Source organism: Lepidochelys olivacea (assembly GCF_965140295.1).
Source record: "Lepidochelys olivacea isolate rLepOli2 genome assembly, chromosome: 2".
NCBI classification, from domain to species: domain Eukaryota; kingdom Metazoa; phylum Chordata; order Testudines; family Cheloniidae; genus Lepidochelys; species Lepidochelys olivacea.
In genome coordinates this window covers 221,211,360-221,226,949 of record NC_140412.1, presented here as the reverse complement: position 1 = coordinate 221,226,949, position 15,590 = coordinate 221,211,360, and the positions used below count along the sequence as shown (strand labels likewise).

Here is a 15,590-nt window from a genome sequence, read left to right as displayed (position 1 = left end):
TGGATCACGCTGTTAAAGAACAACACAGTACAGAGAGGTTTCAGAGTGGGAGCCGTGTTAGTCTGTATCACCAAAAAGAATGAGGAGTACTTTTGGCACCTTAGAGACTAACAAATTTATTTGAGCATGAGCTTTCATGGGCTAAAGCCCACTTCATCAGATGCATGCAGTGGAAAATACAGTAGGAAGATATATATAGATATATATACATATACAGAGAACATGAAAAAATGGGTGTTGCAATACCCACTATAACGAGACTCATCGATTAAGGTGGGCTATTATGAGCAGGAGAAAAAAATGTTTTGTAGTGATAATTAGGATGGCCCTATCATAGGACCTAATCACATCAGCCACGCTATCAAAGGCTCATTCACCTGCACATCTACCAATGTGATATATGCCAACATGTGCCAGCAATGCCCCTCTGCCATGTACATTGGCCAAACCGGATAGTCTCTACGCAAAAGAGTAAATGGGCACATTTCAGAAGTCAAGAATTATAACATTCAAAAACCACGCAGAGAACACTTCAACCTCCCTGGACACTCAATTACAGACCTAAAAGTTGCAATTATTCAACAACAAAAACTTCAAAAACAGACTCCAACGAGAAACTGCAGAACTGGAATTAATTTGCAAACTGGACACCATTAAATTAGGCTGGAATAAAGACTGGGAGTGGATGAGTCATTAAACAAACTAAAAACTATTTCCCCATGCTAATTTCCCCCCTACTGTTACTCACACCTTCTTGTCAACTGTTTGAAATGGGCCATCCTGATTATCACTTTAAAAGTTTTTTTCTCCAGCTGATAATAGCCCACCTTAATTGATTAGTCTCATTAGAGTTGGTATGGCAACCCCCATTTTTTCACGTTCTCTGTATATATATATGTCTTCCTACTGTATTTTCCACTGCATGCATCTGATAAAGTGGCTTTAGCCCACGAAAGCTTATGCTCAAATAAATGTGTTAATCTCTAAGGTGCCACAAGTAATAGATCTGTTCTACCCATTGTACGTGCAACATCAGTAGGAATTAAACTCAGGCCTTCTACTACCCCATCTTCCCTCAGAAAGCTAAAGGAGCTTCTTACCTAAAAGCAACACCCATTTTTTCATGTTCTCTCTCTATATATATATCTTCCTACTGTATTTTCCACTGCATGCGTCCGATGAAGTGGGCTTTAGCCCACGAAAGCTTATGCTACATAAATTTGTTAGTCTCTAAGGTGCTACAAGTACTCCTCGTTCTTTTAGTATAGAGAGGATTAGTTTAAGAAATCTCAAGTACTTCCCAAATATTAACATTATTCTTAGTCCACATAAATTTGCCAGAGGCAAAGATAAAAGTGGGATTGTTTTCAAAGTGTGAGAATCTATCTTAAAGAATTAGTTATACTAATACTAATGGTTCTCCATGGCCTTGCCTAGTGATTCTTGCTAGTGCAAAGCAAGAACTAAGTGGTTGAAAACCTGCCCATTTTGACTCAATAGCATTTTGTTTCCACTGAGCACTCACTTTTCACAAGGGAAGAGAACCACACAAGGTGCCGGGCAGAAGAGAACCAGATAATATACTCACCACCCATAGCACCCCCTTGGGGTCCTTGTCTCTGGTGCCCCTGGTAGCCATTTCCTCAGTGCTGTGAGGGTCTGTCTCTCTGAAGGACTGTGCCCTGGCCCACCCGTCAAGTCTCCTAAAGCTCAAAGCCCTTCCCAGATAACTAAAGATCCAACTGAAAGTCCAAAACAAATACCTAAAGTAATAATTCTTCTGCCCCTCTCAGGCTCCACTGAAGTTCTCTGTTTCTTGGTCCCTGCAGACTCTCTCTTATCTTGGGTCCTCCCCAGCAGGATTCTCGCACTGGCTCCCTTCCTTGGGGACTCTGGCTGCTTCAGTTCCCAGGGCTGTCACCTTTCATGAAGAACACAGTAATTTACCAACAGCTTTAATTTACCTGAAAGATTAAATCATCTATACGTTTTAACAGTATTGCTGAATTTGATGAAGGTGAACCAAGCAATGGGAACTCCTTTTCTTTTTCTAAAGTGGTGGAGTTAGTAAATGTTTTTCACAAGTGTGTTTCAAAGATCCACTTGTTCTAATGGCAAAAACACTACCTCAAATAGTTCTCATCAGCCTCAGAGACAAGACAAAGGGTAAGAGAGCACCAGCCTTAGCATTTAGGAATTTTGGGTATATTTTAGTTCTATTTTCAGCATCAGGCATCATTGTCAAATTGAGGAAGTAGAGCAGTTAAAAGACTAGAAGCTCTTTAAACAAATGTGTGCTTGTTTCAGAAAAGGATAGATTTGTTGCTTGTGGTTATGAAGTATATTACTGAAGCAGATAATTTAGAATAATTTTTGAAACATTTCCTCTTGGAAAAGCACTTTTTAAACTTACAACCTCCATGTACGTACATGTATGTTGGATGTGTGGTTGGGAAAGAAATATGTTAAGCTACTAACCATATTAAAATACTGGGTGTGGCAAAGCTTTTGTAGTGGCTAAAGGAATCAGAAATCTGTGGACAGGGCCTTCGAAAATTAAACTGAGTTATACAGGATCCTAGTTAGTACGGCTTAGGCACTTGCTAAAAGTGTAGTTGTGGTCTGTGGCAAGAGCATCTGCATTAGGATAACTGTAACAGTAATGTCAGTATGAATTACACAGATGCCCCCTTGCAAATGCATTTGGCAGTACCATTAGTAGAAAGAGCGGAAACTGACACCAAACTGACTAAAACGAGAGGAGAACAAAACGTTTTTACTCTCAGGTATTACATGATCTTCTGGCAGAGCTCCATGGTTTTCCAAAATCTAACGGCTGTTTCTATTTGAACTGTCCCCGATACTGTCTCAGAAAGAGAAGTACGTCAGCAGGGGTTTTCTATGTGCAGCTGTGATACCCCATATGTTCTGCTTTCTGGCAGTGTATTGTATACTCCTAACAACCTGTCAAGCATGTGTCTGTGTTTGTATACATTAGAGAGAGGCCTGAATCAAAAATCTAGTTCTGAATAACTTCAGGTGGTTTGAAATCTCAAACTGATGCACAAGATGGGCACTGCGTGAGCCTGTTCAAAAGCAGGGAGAGACTGTGGCTAAATGACCGAACCATCAATTGCAGTGCAGCTGCATCACCTGCTGCTGAGGGTACGCTGCAGACCTGGCTCCTACTTCTTCTCCCCTCCCGCAGATTCCCCTATTCCCTTCTCTTCCCATCCCATCCCCCTTCCCCATTTTCCCCCTCCCCTTCATCTCCCCACTGTCCCCTGTCCCTATTCCCCTCCCCTCACTCCCACATCCCAAGTCCCTTCCTTCTCCACTGTCTCTTCCCCCCCACCCTCCTTCCCCCATTTCCCATGCCGCCCATGTGCTGCCCCACCATGGGCACTCACTATTGTACAGAAAACAGGATGGCTCCCAGCACACAGAACGGGAGCCCGACCAGCACTAGGACCCAGGAGGCAGCACCCAGCTGCAGAGTCAGCTAACAGCACCCTCCTTCAGTCAAGCAGCTCGGTGCCTGCAGAATTGTGGGGAGGACAGTGGCACATGATCCCATTTGCCCCCCATGTCCCACCTCTGTTTGGGAGGGGCAGTGCCCCACAAACTGGGCCTATGAACATCCCCAGCCCCTCGCCCCCCTGGCATGGCTTGTCTTTCCTTCCCCCTCACTTTCTGCAGGGATGCAAACAAATCTGCAGGGGAACATGTTTTCTGTGAGCGTTCAGTGGCACATTCCTCCAGGAATAACAACAGTTTAAAGTTGGGATCTCTTAAATTTACAGCAGGAATTCAGCCACTATTCTTGTACACAAAACTGTATCTGCCCTTCATTTTCATCATGTAATCTGAGGAATGCATGAATTTCCTCAACATATTAAAATAAATTGTTTAATTAGCTTCTGCATTCTAATTATGTAAAATTTGGCTGTAAAAACTTTCATATGATTATTCAGGCCTCAATAGTTTAAAAGTAATGGATTGTTGAAAGGCAAGAATTTGTATATATTCTTTGGAGTTCTTTGGGGTTATGAGATTAATTAACGAGAAGAAAAGCCTATTAGTGACATTCATTACGAACAAACCCTTACAAGTTGCAATTAGCCAATAGTGAACATGGTTTACTTTGACTACTTCCATTCTTTGATGTGGTATGTGGAAGCATTTTTGAAGAGTTTACACTGTTGCCAACTCTTGCAATGTTTGTTCTATTTATTTTGTTGTGAGTAATGCAGTTTCGGCTCTTATTGCAGTCAGTCTAGTGGTGAGGTGAAGAGCTCCAGTCATCACACAAGTTGAGGGAAGCAAGATGAGCATGAATGACTTCCTTTCCTCCCCGCTCCCGTACTGCAGGAGACAGCATGCTAAACTACAAGCCCAGAAATTACAAGTTCTAGTGCCAGATCTACCACTGCCTGTAGGTAGGATTTCTTGGCATTTCAGGTCTTCATTGTGAACTATAATCCCATGCCTGCTTCTTAGTCCCAAATGCCACTTACCTATTTCATAGATGACTGATAACTTGTGCAGGGAAACTTCAGGAAAAGCTGGGAGTGGAATTATTTCTCTAATATAGCAAAGACAAATCTCATCTACTGAGTCACAGAGTCTTTCGGAAGGGATATGCCAAATCAGATGATTCTGTAACCGATACTAAGAAGCATAGCTGTGTCATTTGCTCGTGATTAGCCTCCATGTAATGCTTTCTGACTGCTATTTCTCCTCCCCGTCCCCAATAAAAGCTCTGGCTCTTTAGCTCAGGTGGTAAAGTCTCGTTTTACATCCAGATGTCCCAGGTTCATTGCATCAGATAACCCGAACAGGGACATTGTTTAACTACATCAGGGGTCTCAAACACGCGGCCCGCGGGCCAGTTATTTTCTGAGGCCCGCCAGCTCCCCGCCCCCCCAGCATTTACCTGGAGTGGCTCCGGCCCGGCTCGGCCCGGCGCACACCGGGGGCAGGGCAGGCTCCCCGCCTGCCCGCCTTGCCCCAGTGCTGCTCTGGGAAGCAGCTGGGACCTGGGGTGGGGGCGCACAGGGGTCTGTGTGTTGCCCTGGCTGCACCTCCAGGTATCTCCCCGCGAAGCTCCCATTGGCCGCTGTTCCCCGTTCCCAGCCAATGGGAGCTGCAGGGGGCAGAGCCTGGAGGCATGGCCAGGGCAACACACAGACCTCTGTGCCTCCCCTCCCCCAGGTTCCGGCCGCTTCCCGGAGCGGCACAGGGGCAGGGCGGGCAGGCAGGGAGCCTGCCCTGCCCCCGGTGCGCACCGGGCCGGACCCGCCCCCCGAACTCCTCCTGCAGCCGCACCCCCTCCTGCACCCCAACTCCCTGCCGCACCCCACACCCCTCCTGCATCCCGACCCCCTGCCCTGAGCCCCCTGCTGCACCCCACACCCCTCCTGCACCCCAAGCCCCTGCCTTGAACCCCCTGCCACACCCTGCACCCCTCCTGCACCCCCTGGGGGCAGGGAGGGGGCAGAGTTGGGGTGAGGATTTCGGGGAAGGGGTTGGAATGGGGGCAGGGAAGGGGTGGGGCAGGGGCTCATGGAAGGGGTGGAGTGGGGGCAGGGCCGAGGCAGCCCTCGGGCCAATGTACTAGTCCTCATGTGGCCCTCGTGGGGTCATCTGAGTTTGAGACCCCTGAATTACATTGTCTGTAACCACTGGACCACAATCTTGCTACCAGATCCAGGAATAGAAAACAAGAATCCTGATGTCCAGTGTTCTACTGCTGCCTTCCTACGTGAGCTGATCCACAAAGAGAATAGCAATGCATGCTGTTTCCTCTTTTGTTAGTTATTCCTATTGCTGAATGTTAGGGGTTCAAACTCTACTACTAATCTAGGTGGGGCAGGGGGTGAAAAAAGATATAGAAATATATGTATAAAAGTGAGTGAAAGTGTAACCTATAGGAGGGCTAGAGTTCACTTCATTGCCCTTCTCCTTTGCCTAAAAACCCCAACTCCCACAGAAAGCACCTGGACACCCGGAATTTAGTCACTTAGATTTTCAGTAAGGATTGCACAGGATCAACCTCCCCACAATCAAATCCCAAAAGGAATAAAAGGAAGGAACTTAATTCTTAAAGTACCAGCTTTATAAAATCTGATGATAAAGAAATATAGTAACAAGAACTTAACTTCTACAATGTAACATCCTACTTTATAATTCACATACATTATCTTCAGAGTTATGCATCAATAAAGAAAACAATGTAAATGTAAACAGGCCAGTACCCACAGAAACATAGTGAGAAGAAACACAGAGTTCCCAAAAGCTTAGGTTGACTTCACCTGTATCTCAGTTATAGTCTTTGAACACCAAATTTTATACAGTTTGCTGAGTCAAAAGCACTGAAACATCCTCTCTCCACTTCAGCTGGAATCCATGCAGACTCTTCCTCATCCTTTGCCAAAATCACTGTTAGCTAGTCAGCTAACTAATTAACTAACCATTCAGTTAGATATATAGAGTTTCAAAAAAAACATTAAAGAAAAATACAAAACTGAGAATAGCAAAATATAAATGACTCTTTCCCCATCATCACATTCAAATAAGAGGAGACTTGGTAAAGCATACTGATTGAGACAATTGAACTAAAACAGTTTGACTAAAATCAAATAACAGTCCAAGTATAAAATTAAAAGAAATTAGTTTTCCCTCCCAATTTCCCCTTTCTATAATTAACACTGCCAGAGCTTCCCTGTTGAAGAGTTAATGCTTCAGAGTCAGGGAAAACAGCCTGCTTTCTACCACTGAGACTCAGCTTCTCCAAACCCACACAGTGCACATTGCCTTTTGCAAAGCAGCTGCCCTGACTACGTATCCTCATGGAGTCTGAATCCAGAAAACAGGAACCTATTGAGCTACCACACCCAATTCCAGAAACTTCTGAGTATGGAGAGCTATTTGTGAATCTGCCGTGCGGCCCTGCGAGTAATTTTTGTTTTTACCGCTACCTTGTGCCTGGCTGCGTTACCATGAGCTTGCCCCTGAACCCCAAGCCCTTCCTGAATGGGCTGACAGGAAAGCCAGTGATGGTGAAGCTGAAGTGGGGGATGGAGTACAAGGGCTACCTGGTGTCTGTCGACAGGTACATGAACATGCAGCTTGCAAACACAGAAGAATACATAGATGGTGCATTGTCAGGACGCCTTGGTGAAGTTTTGATAAGATGTAACAATGACCTGTACATCAGAGGAGTAGAAGAAGAAGAAGAAGATGGAGAAATGAGAGAATAAGTTTGTATATTTCTGGAAAATAAAGATCAGTTTTTCACACAAAAAAAAACAACAAAAAAAACAAGGACCCAGACCCAACTCATTTCTACCTCTTTCCCCCACCCAACTGCAGATCGCTTCAAGAGATATATCCCTATTAGGCACCTGGGTTACAGAAGGATCCTGGAGTAATTATGCCAGTTATCAACAATCATTTTATTTTGATGTTGTTAGTATGTTTTACTGTTTGGTTGGTAAATGGAAGCTGTCCGTTTAAAAGCAGGGTGGAGCACTTATCATATGGCTTGTTTGAAGAAGAGGGAGAGCAACATATCTGAGAGTTTGCCTGTGTGTCCAGAGAGAGAATGTCCCCTCCTGAGTAAACTCCAAAAAGGTCAGAACTTGATTTAAACAACTCATTTTTACAAAAGCAAGCCTTGTTCTCAAAGAGGTAACAATAGGATGTATTGGGGAATGGATGCATCAGGGCATTGCTAATAAGTTTTATGTAGCCTTTCACCTACAGATCATCAGCATGAATCCAGTCCAACTCAACAGGGACTAAAAGTTGTTCCCATCTAATGGATGGATAGTGAACTTAAGAAGATGAGAATGGTCATACCAGATCAGACCAATGGTTCATCTAGCCCAGTATCCTGTCTTCCAATAGGGGCCAATGCCAGGTGCTTCAGGGGGAATGACCAGAACAGGTAATCATCAAGTGATCCATCCCCTGTTGCCCGCCATTCCCAGTGTCTGGCAAACAGAGTCTAGGGACACTTCAGAGCATGGCTTAGCATCCCTGCCCATCCTGGCTAATAGCCATAGATGGACCTATCCTCCATAAACTTATCTAGTTCTTTATTTTTTTAACCCTGTTATAGTCTTGGCCTTCACAACATCCTCTGGCAAAGAGTTCCACAAGTTGACCGTGTGAAGAAATATTTCCTTTTGTTTGTTTTCAATCTGCTGCCTATCAGTTTCACTTGCTGACCCCCCCCCCTTAGTTCTTGTGTTATGGGAAGAAGTAAACAACACTTCCTTATTTACTTTCTCTATGCCAGTCATGATTTCATAGACCTCTACCCTACCCTCCACTGCTTATTCGCCTCTTCTCCAAACTGAAAAGTCCCAATCTTATTAATCTCTCCTCACGTGGAAGCTGATCCATACCCCTAATAACTTTTGTTGCTCTTTTCTGTACATTTTCCAATTCCAATGTATCTTTTTTGAGATGCAACCACATCTGCATGCTGTATTCAAGATATGAGCGTACCATAGATTTATATAGAGGCAATATGATATGTTCTGTCTTATTATCTATCCCTTTCCTAATGATTCCAACATTCTGTTAGCTTTTTTGACTGCTGCTGCACATTGAGCAGATGTTTTCAGAGAACTATAATCAGTGACTCCAAGATCCTTTTCTTGAGTGGCAACAGCTCATTTAGACCCCATTATATTATATGTATAGTTGGGATTATGTTTTCCAATGTCCATTACTTTGCATTTGGGGGAGGTTTAGATTGGATATTAGGAAAAACTTTTTCACTAAGAGGGTGGTGAAACACTGGAATGCGTTACCTAGGGAGGTGGTAGAATCTCCTTCCTTAGAGGTTTTTAAGGTCAGGCTTGACAAAGCCCTGGCTGGGATGATTTAACTGGGAATTGGTCCTGCTTCGAGCAGGGGGTTGGACTAGATGACCTTCAGGGGTCCCTTCCAACCCTGATATTCTATGATTCTATGATTTATCAACATGGAATTTCATCTGCCATTTTATTGCCTAGTCACTCAGTTTTCTGAGTAACACTCTGCAGTCTGCTTTGGATTAACTATCTTGAGTAATTCTGTATCATCTGCAAATTTTGCCACCTCACCTTTTTCCAGATCATTTATGAATATGTTGAACAGTACTGGCCCCAGTACAGACCCCTGGGAGATACCACTCTTTACCTCTCTCCATTCTGAAAACTGAGCATTTATTCCTACCCTTTGTTTCCTATCTTTTAACTAGGGCTGTCGATTAATCACAATTAACTCAAAAAAATTAACTGCGATTAAAAAAAGTAATTATGATTAATCGCACTGTTAAACAATAGACTACCAATTGAAATTTATAAAATATTTTTGGATGTTTTTCTACATTTTCAAATATATTGACTTCTATTACAACACAGAATACAAAGTGTAAGTGCTCACTTTATATTATTTTTTATTACAGATATTTGCACTGTAAAATGATAAACAAAAGACATATTTTTTGTTACATAACTACACTCAAAAACAAAACAGTGTGAAACTTTAGTGCCTACAAATCCATTAAGTCCTACTTCTTGTTCAGCCAATCACTAAGACAAACAAGTTTGTTTACATTTACGGAAGATACTGCTGCGAGCTTCTTATTTACAATGTCACCTGAAAGTGAGAACAGGTGTTCACATGGTACTTTTGTAGCCGGCTTTGCAAGGTATTTACATGCCAGATATACTAAACATTTGTATGCCCCTTCATGCTTTGGCCATCATTCCAGAGGACATGCTTCCAAGCTGATGATGCTCGTTAGAAAAATAATGCATTAATTAAATTTGTGACTGAACTCCTTGGGGAGAATTGTATGTCTCCTGCTCTGTTTTACCTGCATTCTGCCATATATTTCATGTTATAGCAATCTCTGATGATGACCCAGCACATGTTCGTTTTAAGAACACTTTCACAGCAGATTTGAAAAAACACAAAGAAGGTACCAATGTGAGATTTCTAAAAATAGCTACAGCACTCAACCCAAGGTTTGAGAATCTGAAGTGCTTTTCAAAATCTGAGAGGGATGAGGTGTGGAGAATACTTTTAGAAGACTTAGACAAACAACACTCTGATGCGGAAACTACAGAACCCAAACCACGAAAAAAGAAAATCAATCTTCTGCTGGTGGCATCTGACTCAGATGATGAACATGAACATGTGTCGGTCCACTCTGCTTTGGATTGTTATCAAGAAGAACCCATCATCAGCATAGATGCATGTCTCCTGGAATGGTGGTTGAAGTATGAAGGGACATATGATTTTTTTAATGCACCTGGCTCGTAAATATCTTGCGATGCTGGCTACAACACTGCCATGCAAATGCCTGTTCTCACTTTCAAGTGACCTTGTAAATAAGAATTGGGCAGAATTATCTCCAGAATTATCTCCAAACTTGTTTGTCTCAGCGTTTGGCTGAAGTAGGACTGAGTGGACTTGTAGGCTCGAAAGTTTTACATTGTTTTAGTTTTGAATGCAGTTATTTTTTGTACATAATTCTACATTTGTAAGTTCTACTTTCATGATTAAGAGATTGCACTACAGTACTTATATATTTCAAGTCACCTAATATATTTCTTTTGTTTTTTATAGTGCAAATATTTGTAATAAAAATAAATATAAAGTGAGCACTGTACCCTTTGTATTCTGTTGTAATTGAAATCAATATATTTGAAAATGTAGAAAACATCCACAAATATTTAAATAAATGGTATTCTATTGTTTAACGGTGTGATTAATCACAAATAATTTTTTTAATTGCTTCACAGCCCTACTTTTAACCAGTTACTGATACATGAGAGGACCTTCCCCCTTATCCTGTGGCAGCTTACTTTACTTAAGAGCCTTTCGTGAGGGACCTTGTCAAAGGCTTTCTGAAAATCTAAGTACACTATATCCACTGGATTCCCTTGGTACACATGCTTGTTGACCCCCACAGAGAATTTTAGTAGATTGGTGAGGCATGATTTTCCTTTACTAAAACCATGTTGACTCTTCCTCAACAAATTATGTTCATCTATATGTCTGACAATATTGTTCTTTATTATAGTTTCAACCAGTTTGCCTGGTACTGAAGTTAGGCTTACCAGCCTGTAATTGCAGGGATCACCTCTGGACCTTTTTTTAAAAATTGGCATAACATTAGCTATCCTCCAGTCATCTGGTACAGAAGCTGATTTAAATGATAGGTTACATGCCACAGTTAGTAGTTCTGCAATTTCACATTTTGAGTTCCTTCAGAACTCTTGGGTGAATATCATCTGGTCCTAGTGACTTATTGCTGTTAAATTTATCTATTTGTTCAAAAACCTCCTCTAATGACACCTCAATCTGGGACAGTTCCTCAGATTTGTCACCTAAAAAGAATTGCTCAGGTTTGGGAATCTCCCTCAGATCCTCAGCTGTGAAGACCGAAGCAAAGAATTCATTTAGTTTCTCTGCAATGGCCCTATCTTCCTTGAGTACTCCCTTAGCATCAAAATCGTCCAGTGGCCCCATTGGTTATTTAGCAGGCTTCCTGCTTCTGATGTACTTAAAACTTTTTTTGCTGTTGCTTTTGAGTCTTTCGCTAGTTGTTCTTCAAATTCTTTTTTTAGTGGCTCCTATATGAGATGTATTTGGTTGGTTTCTGTTCCAGGTTTGTGATGGTTGGCATTCATGAGGAGTGTCACCTAGTGGTCAGGGAGTTAGGCCCTTCAAAACGCAGAGGAGGTAGGGGACCCAGGCTCTCCCACTCCACCAGGCTCCGGCCCAGGGCCCTGTGGGGGCTACCAGAAGTCTGGCACTCAGAAGCATGTTAAAGCTGCCTTCGCTGGGCCACTTCCTACCATCCAGGTAGTGTCCAAAGTTCATTGTCTATCACAGGAGGCTGTGAAAGGGGTCAGCTCACTGCTTGGCACCTCCTCATGGCCAGGTGTGGCATGGCAGCTCTCGCGGGTAGCAGCTGCCTCCTTCTGTGACTTGGCCCTTTGGCAGGTCAGTTCCAAGTCTCTCCCCTTCTGGGCTAGCCATAAACAAAACAAGAGGAATTAACACAAGCAAAGTGAGTTAGTGTACAAAAGGGGGAAATATCTCCCTTTCCAGGTACAACAGAAGCAGATCCTCCCTTCCCTTAGGGCGGGCCCTTCGGGTAGTTTCCTGGGAGAGATCCTGGCTTCCCTCAGCCCTTTCCTCTGGAACTGCAAAGTAAGGGTCCTTTCTCTTCCTTGGCCTGCCCAGTGAGCTGTTCTGCTCCCTTTTAACTTTCCCTCCAGTCTATGCTTCTCTTGCCGGTAGGGCGGGGCAGGGCTGGCTGAGTCCAGAGCACCTCCTTAACCCCTTGTTGCCCTGTAAGGGGTTTGTATACCCCACTACATTGGACAATATGAATCGCAGACAACATGGAGATTCAAATAGTCAGAGTTTGGAAAATCAGGGTTTACTTGTACTTTTAGAATGTGTTTGGAAGTGTAAAACACACCAATTCAAATTCTGCTTCATGTCATGAATTGACATTGGTCTACCTCCTAAACCTGCATGATTTAAAGTCTCTGTCCAAGAGCAGTTTCAGAGGTGTTGTGGTTAAGAATAAGTTTCATTAGTAGAAAGTGGGAAAGACAGAATGTAACCTGGCCACCTTGTACTTGGATCTAGTCAGTGTTATTTGTCTGTGACTTTTATAAGCAAAAAATATTACACGGAAATTAGAAGAAGCAATCTATTTTAAGGTATGTGACAATAAAATCAGTTTAGTGTGTATTTGTATACACCGCTACCCCAATATAACACTGTCCTCGGGAGCCAAAAAATCTTACCGCGTTATAGGTGAAACCGCATTATGTCGGGCAGGGGGGTCGGTGACAAGGCGGGGGGTGAAGTAATGCGGCACAGAGGGAGGTTTCTGATGGAGCAGTCAGGAGGGCTGGGAGGCTACTGGTGGCGGCTGGAAGGGTCAGTGAGGACAGAGTGGGGAGCTGTGTATGTGCTCAGTGGTGGTCCAGTTCTGGGAGGCCCGGGAAGTCCCGGTGGAGCACTGAGGAGTGAGGCGGGGATTGGCAGTCGGTATCTCCTGGTGGCTGTGCGGGCACGGGAAGGGGAAGGACAGACCCCCGTGCCACAAGTGAAAGCTCTGGGTGCCAGGGGCGCTGCAGGAGGCGTGCTGGGACCGGCGGCAGGGTGAGGAGTGTCTGGGGGGAGGCACCGGGGCAGCTAGCAGGATGAGAAGTTCCACAGCTCTGGAGACGGTCCTGGTGGGGAGCTGGGGGGCTCCACAGAGGCGCAGCGCAGGCCACCTTGGTGCAGTGATGCAGCGAAAGCCCGAGGGGACCGATGGGAGTTGGGACCCATACAGCGCGGGGCAGTTGCTGTCCTGGCGAGGCTAGGCGCGTGACTCGCAGCTCAGCACCAGGCTGGGGAGCTTGGGGCGGACTCACTAGGGGAGCCAGGGAGAAGGGTCCGTCGCTAGCAGGGGAAGCAGGTGGGGCAGGGAGATGCTGACTCTCAAGCCCCTCTCCCTATAATCCCATTGGAGCTATAGGATGCAGGGAGCCCCACAAACCAGCTTGAAACCAAAAGCTTCCCTACACCTTGTGCCAGGATGCTGCTCACTGTGAAGGAACATTCAGAAGATCCCGATCACAAAGAGGTTTCCCTTGGCACCAGCGTCTCCCATAATGGCTGCCAGGGCGCTGCTCAACACGAGGCTGGAATACAGGCTCCAGAGGGGGTCCCTAATCTCACTTGCACCATCACTATGCCCCCGCCCCAGCCCATTAGCGAGCAAAGCCTCCCTGGACTCAGGGTTCCCTCCCCACCGCCTCACGAGGTCCCTAAAATAGGCCGTTGTAGCTTCCCTCTTATGTAGAGCAGGATAAGGCAACTCCAGAGAGTTGCAATCTCTCTGCTTTCCCAGGCATTTTCCTTCACTGTCTCCTCCTCTCGCCTGGCTTCCCTTTGTTCTCTCTCTTCCTCCTCCTTTCCTGCTCTTCTCTCTTCACTTAATTTTTGCACTGCTCGCCACCCTGCTAGTTTCCTCACCATCCGTCCGGCGCGCCTCCGCCCGACCACTGCTCTCCTGCTCACCATCTTCCCACCCGCCTGCCTCCTCACCCTCCTTCTGCCTGCAGCTCACCTCCCTATTCGCCTCCACACCCTACGTGCCCACCCGCCTCCCACCCTTAACCCCGCTTGCCCACCCCGCCTCCTTTACCTTTATAATGCTTTACCGAGTTATATCCGAATTCGTGTTATATCAGGTTGCGTTATATCAGGGTAGCGGTGTCTTTTATTTGCCAGTAAAACAACATAGTTGATACGTATCATTCTGGAATTTTTCTGAATGATGATACTTAAAAGTCAGAATATGTAACAATAGCGGTAATATGGAATCTGATTGCCTGTACTGCAAAAAACTGGTCTTCAAAAAGTAGAATATACTGTAAGATACAAATGATAGTGTTCTGTATTTGGCAACAAGATAGAATACGTATGTATATGATTCACTGTAGACGTAGTATCCATTTGTTTTCTGACAAAAATATTAATGTTAAATAGATTTGCTCTAAAATTGTTGGCTAATTAACAGTCATATTTTAAAACTAAATTGTAAGAAGTACTTTATTCCTCTCCCCACCCCCCACCCCCCGGCAGTATTTCTACAAAGACTTCCTTGGAAGGGGACAGGTAGTGTCTTCCTCATTAGCAGAAAATATTTATTTCTATTTCTCCAATTATACTTTGCCAGAGGTCTCTTCCTGTCTGAAATATACTCCATTATTAAATATAAATGTGGATTTATATAACAATATATAAAATATTATCCTAAATATATAATGTAGACAACATATTAGTATTTAGGTTTCAGTTTAATGGGAATCAGGATTTTAAAATGTCATGGATACATTTTTAATACGTCAGAGTAGTAACAGTTCATTGGTTTTGTGATATGAACACTAGTCAACTTGAAATTACCAAAATATAACTTATTTTTAATAACATCCATAACATCTGTGAAAGAGCCTGGGACAGCCTGTTTCATGTGAAGCAGACAAGATGCTACCCACTTGGTGTTTTTCAGAATGTAAAAATAAAAGGCTGTTTGTTTAAAATAGAGCTCTCGTGGGCATTGCTTTGTTTTCACACAAATCTCTAAAGAAATAGACTGAACAGGCTGAGTTCCGTGTGCATACCATTGTGGCAGTGACTGAAGCGTCCTTAGTATCTCTTCCACCGGATCTGTATCTGAATTGCTAGTCTTTGCCTTGCTCTGTAGAATTCCCATCCAGTAAAGAGAATTTCTTGTCCATTGTCTTTATTCTTGCTACGAGGGACTTCGTAATTTTTTTTATAGTTACCCCATCTGGTGGTATTTGAGGAGATTACATGTAAAATAAAGAGTTCTGTCTTGAATTATTAGAATGAATGTGTAATTGTGCCCTGCTAAGTGTGGCCACTTATCCTGTGGGCCAATAAAATCTTAGTCCCCACAAGAGTTTTTCCATATCATTTGCAGTGCCCCTGTTGCTGTGATCAAAAGAATAGCAGATTTTTGGTGGCCCTGTTAATAAATTTCA

At 43.8% G+C, this 15,590-nt stretch overlaps 1 pseudogene across 1 annotated transcript; it reads left to right on the top strand.

The window, feature by feature from the left end:
• Positions 1–6,851: 6,851 nt before the first annotated feature.
• LOC311515342 (small nuclear ribonucleoprotein F pseudogene) lies at positions 6,852–7,305 on the top strand (annotated as a pseudogene). The gene has a single exon. The product of its transcript is annotated as a small nuclear ribonucleoprotein F pseudogene (transcript).
• The last annotated feature ends 8,285 nt before the right edge of the window (positions 7,306–15,590 follow it).